Below are 7563 nucleotides of genomic sequence, written 5' to 3' on the forward strand. Positions count from 1 at the left end.
CAAAATATTAAACCTCTGTGGGTCTCAGTTTCCTAATCTGCAGATTGTAAACAGTTTACACTTGTGCTGAAACAAAGTCAACACTCTGCAAATGCCCACTCACTGTTGGTGTCATTGTTCTAACCAAGGAAGATAGGGCAAGGCATTCTGGAAAGAGGAGCCTGTTTTAAGCTCAGGACCTGGTGGAAAGGCCAAGGGGTTCAAATGGAAGTAAGTAGTCTGGGTTCTTGTTGACACATGGGGAGGGTTCAAAGGTATGTGAAAGGAAAGGAACAAATGGGCAGAAACAGTAAGTTGGGACAGATTCTGAAAGACTGCTATGGTCCCTCAAAGGCCCATATGTGCTGGACATGGTGGTACACATCTATAATCCCAGTTACTAGGGAGGCTGAGGCAGGAGAATCTCAAGTTCAAGGCCAGTAAGAACTTGTTTCAAAATTAAAAAGAAACAAAAGGGCTGGGGAATGTAGCTCAGTGGTAGAGCACCCTGGGTTCAAATCCCTAGTACTGCCAAAATAAAAAGTCCATGTGTTAAAGGTTTGGTACCCAGAGTGGGAAGTGATTCAACCTTTGGAAGGAGGGGCCTTGCAGGAGGTCTTTAGATCATTGAAGGTGTGCCCACAAAAGGGAATCTGGGGGCTGGGGATGTGGCTCAAGCGGTAGCATGCTCGCCTGACATGCGTGCGGCCAGGGTTCGATCCTCAGCACCACATACAAAGAAAGATGTTGTGTCCGCCAAAAACTGGAAAATAAATATTAAAAATTCTCTCTGTCTCTCTCTCTCTCTCTCTCTCACCTCTCTCTTTAAAAAAAAAAAAAAAAAAAGGGAATCTGGGACCTGAATCCATCAGTTTTCCTCTCTTGCTTCCTGGCATGAGCTGAGCTGTCGGCTCCACCATGTTCTCCCTGCATGTCCTTGCTATCCTAAGCCCAAAGCGGTGGGATCACCCAATCTTGGACTGGAACCTTCAGAGAACTATGAGATTAAGAAACCTTTTCTAAGTTAATTGTCTAGGCGTTTTGTTATAGTCATTTAAAAAACTGATTAATACAAATCCCTTGCAGTCAGGGAGCCACGGGAGCTGCACTTTGTTCTATAGGCAAGGGACCAAAGTGATTAGATTTGGGTGAAAACAATAAGTACAGATGAATAATTCAAAGTCTTATCTTTTCAGTATCAAACAGATAGTAGAGAAACTATTACCTTGAATAATATATAGAGTCCTTTCAGAGGGAAAAAAGTCTCAGGGACCCTGAGAGTACATTTGTGGATGGTTAGGGATCCCCAGACCTATTGGGGGAAACCCTGGAGCAGCCAGAAATACACCAAGACTTCAGGAAGTCAACTCCATAAACAGCTGAACTAAACTTTTTTTATTCAGTTTTAATTTTTTTTGAAGATACACCTGACAGTAGAGTGTATTATTTATTTATTTATTTTTAATGTGGTGCGGGGGATTGAACCAGGGCCTTGTGCACACAAGGGAAACACTCTACCAACTGAGCTATATCCCCAGCCCTAGTAGAGTGTGTTTTGATATATCATACATACATGGAGTATACTTCCCATTCTTGTGGTTGTACATGATGTGGAATTACACTGGTCGGGTATTCATACATAAACATAGGAAAGTTACATCTGATTCATTCTACTGTCTTTCCTGTTCCTATCCCTCCTCCCATCCCCTTATTCTCCTCTGCCCAATCCAAAATTGTCCCATTCTTCCCTAGCTTCGCCCCCCCCCCAAAAAAAACATAATGGATCAGCATCCACATATCAGAGAAAACATTTGGCCTTTGTTTTCAGGAGATTGGCTTATTTCACTTAGCATGATATTCTCTAGTTCCATCCATTTACCAGCAAATGTCATAATTTCATTCTTTATAACAGAGTAATATTTCATTGTATGTATGTGTGTATGTATGTATGTGTGTATGTCTGTATGTGTGTGTGTGTGTGTGTGTGTGTGTGTGTGTATCACATTTCCTTCATCCATTCATCTGTTGAAAGGCACCTAAGTTGGTTCCATAGTTTGCTATTCTGAATTGAGCTGCTATAAACATTGATGTGGCTGCATCACTATAGTATGCTGATTTTAAGTCCTTTGGGTATATGTAGAGGAGTGGGATAACTGGGTCAAATGATAGTTCCATTCCAAGTTTTCTGAGGCTGAACTAAACCTTGAGAGAAGGATGGGACTTGGGCAAGTAGTCAAAACAGGCAAAGAACACACGGTGGTAGGACATAGCAAGTCTCTACTAAGAGATTGGGGAGGAGTTGAAGAATATATGTATTAAAGAAGAAGTGGGGCTGGGGAGGTTTCAGGGGCCATTTTGAAGGGCCTGTCATGCCAGTTTTGTTCTTAGCCCACATACATGGGCAGACCTGAGTGTTGGTTATTTTAACTTATTTATTTGGAAACAATCTCAAAATTACAAAAGAAAAAAGTAAGTAAAATACAAAGACCACCATTTTTTGCCCTGAATTATGTTAGAATAAGTTAAAAACTAATACCCCATCAAATACTTTAGTGTAGTGTTTATTTTTACAACCAAGAATACACAAAAAAGGAGGAAATTATTACTGATACATTATTATCATTATTATCTAAACCCTCAGATCCAATTCGAGTTTTGCCAAATGTCTTTTATGTTTTTTGTAGCAAAATGATGCCATCAGGAATCATAGGTTGCCCTTCACTGTATCTATAGTCTCTTTTAGACTAGAACAGTTCCTCAGACCCTCCTTGACTTTCATGATCTTAACATTTTAGAAAATGACAATTATTTTCTTTTTTTAAAATAATTTATTTTATTTATTTGTATGTGGTGCTGAACCCAGGGCCTCTCATGTGCTAGGCAAGCGCTTAACTGCTGAGCCACAGTCCAACAATTATTTTCTATAAACATTTTTTGGCAGAAATAACTTCAAAGTGATATATTCTTTTAAGTGCGTCCTATTCAAGAGGCTTATGATTGTCATTTGTCCCATAACTAATGATGTTTGCTTTGATCAGTTGATTAGACTTATGTCTACCAGACTTCTCCACCATAAAATACTTTGTATTAAATATACTCGGGATAATTTGAACATCAAAATAAATAAGGATTGTAATGAATTTCAATAAATCTTATAACTTTGATGTTTTCTTTATTTTTATTTTTGAAGACAGGGTCTCATTAAGGTGCCCAGGTTGACCTTGAACTCTTGATCCTCCATGATCAGCCTCCCAAGTAGCTCAGATTATGGATTACCACCAATGTGCCCAGCTCAACTTTGAAGTTTTGTTAAGGGCTGGAATGCTGTTTCACATGGAACTTGTTCTTTTACAGTGCTGGGGATCTAACCCAGAGCCTCACACTTACTAGGCAAACACTACCACTGAGCTACATCCCCAGCCCCTGGAACTTTCAATTTACTTATTTATATCAATATAGACACATTACTTTCTACTTCATTTGCTGGTTGATAATCCATTATCTACTTTCTTTTTCCTTTTGGTACTGAGGATCAAATCCAGGGGTACTTTACCACTGAGCTCCATGCCCAGGCCTTTTTATTTTGAGACAAGGTCTTGCTAAGTTGCCAAGCTGAGCCTTGAACTTGTGATCCTCCTGCCTCAGCCTCCCAAATTGCTGGGATTACTGGTATGCACCACTGTGCATGGCTGGCTGGCTTGCTTATTTGTTTGTTTGTTTATTTATTTAAATGCTCAGATTGTCCCTGGTTTGGCCAGTAGTTTTTTGTTTTTTGATATGTCTTGGTCTTCATACTTCTTTATGCCCTTATTTTCTGGCACAAATGTTCCAGACTCATCTTGTACTTTTCCTATTCTAGCTCTGGCATCTGTCATTTCTCCAATGAGCCCCAAATTCTTTTTGAGGTACTGAAGATTGAACCCAGAGCCCTCATTTATACTAAGCACATGCTCAATCACTGAGTTACACCTCAGCCCCTCAGTTTATTCTACTGGAGAATGATATTTAGAAACCAAGATCTTGGCACAAGATGTGCTCATTGCTATTGGGCTGCTGCTGTTCTCAGGTCCTCTCAGTGAAAAAAGCTAAGGGATACATGTATGCACATGAACACATGCATATGTATGCACATATTTACATCTAATTGTTTTTATGTCCTGTGTGTATAAAACCATGTCGTCACACTGACACCTCCAATTCCAATCCAACATCATAGGGTTCATTCTAGTTTCCCTCCCTTGTCTGCCAGTGAGAACCCCCCTATTATCCTTTATTCATTAACTTACTACCAGCTCTTATAAGGGAAGGGCCTCCCCATTTCCTGCACATAGTGTGTCACCAACCCACCCCCACAACTCCTTTCAAGTAGAGGTAAGGAAGAAGCCCCAGGAGGCCACATACTTCAACCACATACCCAGATGCTCATGCATTCAGATGGCAGAGAGCTGCCTTGCCCAAGAAAGCAGGCAGTTGCCCAGGTGATGGAATTTATGGTTTTGAGAGCTTGTCTGCCTTAAAATAGCTCTCTTGCTCAATCTAAAGTAGCAATTTATTCCTTCAGCTTTAAGACTGGGGTTTGCACTGCCTGGCCTGGGGAAGTGGGCAGAGTGGGAGAGGAAGGCAACATGGTAACACCAGCATTCTCTAATCCTGCTTTGTGTGGATCTTGGCAATAATCCTCCCCCCACCCCTTGGACCTATTTTCCCATCCTAAGATCACGATTTTTAAGACCTTTCTAAGAACTTTTAAGGTCTCTCCATCACACAATTAGTTCAGGGCTGGTTCTGCTTCAGGACCCTTTCTACAGAGGTACTGCACTAAGCACTCATCTCAACCAGTTTATCCTGTCTCCCTGGGAAGTAGGTGAGAGTCTCCTTGCCACTCAGAGGACAATGAGATCTGAAGAGGCAAAGGGATTTCTCCCCAGTCACACAACTGTTAAAAATCCTTGGGCCAGAATTCAAATCAGTCTGACTGGGTTCCCAGCTGAAACTGCCCAGGTGTCAGAGCTGTGACTGTGGGCTAATTTTCCTTTTGTCGGAACAGTTCTGGTCCACTTGATTGCCAAAAATACTGATGTTCCCAAGTATGGGGAGAACCATCTGGCAGGCAGAGTGGCTAGATTGAGGCTGTGTTTGGTGATGCTTCCCACAAGGACCCAGCACCAGCTGCAGGGAGATGTTGGCTTAACCTCCCTTTGTGCCTAGGACAGTAGTGCCCATGGGTACGACATGAGAAACCAGCTCTTGGGGGCAAAAACTGCCAGGGATGTCCTAGTCATAGCAAACCCACCAATTCTACAAATGCTGGTTTCCTTTAAGGTAACAGAAGGAGGGGCAGGAGAGAGGGTACTGAGAAGCTGCAGGATACCATCCATTTGGCTGTAGAGTTCAAATTTCAAAGATCATAGAAACACGGACTTTTTAGAGTCTCAGAACCTTGCATGTGAATGTTCTCAAGAACATTCTGTGGGGCTGGGAAGATAGCTCAGTTGGTACAGTGCTTGCCTTGCAGGCACAAGGCCCTGGGTTCAATCCTTAGCACCACAAAATAAAGAAAAAAAAAAAAAAAAGAACATTCTGTGGAACCTGAAGGTTCTCCACAGTCAAAGCTAGGTGGAAAACCCCAAACACATGCCTTTCTGAAGAGTCACACCAGTCATCAATAAAATAAATTAAAAAATCTGTTTAGTTTTGAGTATTCCAAAGCTGCTCAACCACATGTTAGAAGATGTCCTCAGAATACCTTTTGGAACACCTAGACTTCAGCTTTTACAAATGGGAATGGACTGTCAAGAAGGAGGCAGCCAGCAAGGGGCAGAGCCTGTGCCAGAACTGTGTGCGCTCCAGTACTGTGGTCTGTTCGCCTCCTCTGGGCCTGTCGTGAGAGAGAATTCATCCTCTCAAGGTGCAAAACCATCTGACGTGAACTAGAACCTCTGAAATGCCATCTCAACATGCATACATTTTCTGTATGCAAAAGTTAAATGATTTGTTTAGTTTCCTATATACACCCAAGCTTAATTCCAGGCCAGCGTTTGTTAGATGAGTCTGTATAGGTCAGAAATGGATTCATAGTCAAATGATGCCAGATATTTTAAATATCAAGGACAGATATAACATGACACAGGTTGCTGACAGATGTACCTTACTCTTTCAAATAAACGACTGCCTTAAAAAGGAACATAGTTTTAAAATTGTTGAGTTCTTCCCAAAACAAAAATGCTTCACATTGTGTTTCTAGTAAGACTTTAGTTCTTTGCAGATGCTGATGGGATGAGCAAGTTGTAGGGAGGGGAAAGGTCAGTGGGGAAGATGGAGGAGGCTGATGATCACTTTGGAATGCTGATTCAGTTTTCTATGCAAAAAAAAAAAAAATAGATTCCATTAAATAAATGTCAACAGATAAAATATTGCACATGAAAATACCTCACTGTTTTCATTTATCTTTACTTACTTGATAAAAACAAGATGGGACACAAAGTATTATTAACAGTACTAGAAAAATCTGTAATTCTACCCCACAAAGGGATTTCTTAACAGGGTTAGAAATACTCGGAAGGGCTGGGTATGGTGGTGCATGCCTGTAATCCCAGTGACTCAGGAGGCTGAGGCAGGAGGATAGCAAGTTCAAGGCCAGACTCAGCATTTGGCTGCAACTTAGCAAGACACTGTCTCAAAATAAAAATTAAAAATGGACAGGGCTGTAGCTCAACGGTAGATGTAGCTCAATCCCCAATACCAAAAAACACTGCCCAAGAGTGGAGAAGAGACTTCCTGACCCACACACAGACCTGATCCCTACTGTTCCAGAACCCTATCCCCACCAGTTCCCGGTCTTGCAACACTTGGCTGTAAGCACAAGCTTCTGTCCCTTCAGGCCATGAGATGCTATGGCCTGGCTTATTGTTTGGCAGCAGGGCACACTGCCTTATCTTTAGTGGGAGTTTTCACTTCTTCCTTCCTCCTGCTCTCTGGACCACTGCTGCTGGCCTGTCATCTCGGTCTCCCATCAGAAAACACCATCTGTGCCTCACCCAGCAGTCAGAGCATCAAGAGAGCAGTTGGCATCCTGTTGGCTATCTGCAGGCCTTGCAGGGTAAAGAAAACAATACCAAATACCACTGTCCTACTTTCAGAATTCAGTGCTCAGGTGTGGCACCTTGTAGGAACTGCACCAGGAATTTTGAACAGGGTATCAATTCCTCTACCTCCATTTTCCTAAGAGATGAGTTTAAACTACAGACTGATTCCACAAACAAAATGGGTGGGTCAAAGGATGGAGTTGCTAGAACAATGTTAATTAGGGATTACTTTCAATCAGCAACCATACTGAAGACCTACCATAAGCCAAGCATATGTGCACCTTCTGTGTCATGACTGGAAAGAAATTTCATGCCCATTTTACAAAGTCAGGGAAAGAAGGCTCAGTGGGGAGAAATTTCCAATTTTGTTTGTGTTACTTTGTTTCTTTATCAATTTTCTACTCTGTCTAAACTGCACTTGTTTGGTTCAATGAGAGAATGCACAGGATTGGAATCCACTTGAGCTCAACCTTTTCAACTTCAGTTGCCTCCCTTCATG

This window comes from Callospermophilus lateralis, chromosome 18 (assembly GCF_048772815.1).
Source record: "Callospermophilus lateralis isolate mCalLat2 chromosome 18, mCalLat2.hap1, whole genome shotgun sequence".
In the NCBI taxonomy this organism is placed as follows: domain Eukaryota; kingdom Metazoa; phylum Chordata; class Mammalia; order Rodentia; family Sciuridae; genus Callospermophilus; species Callospermophilus lateralis.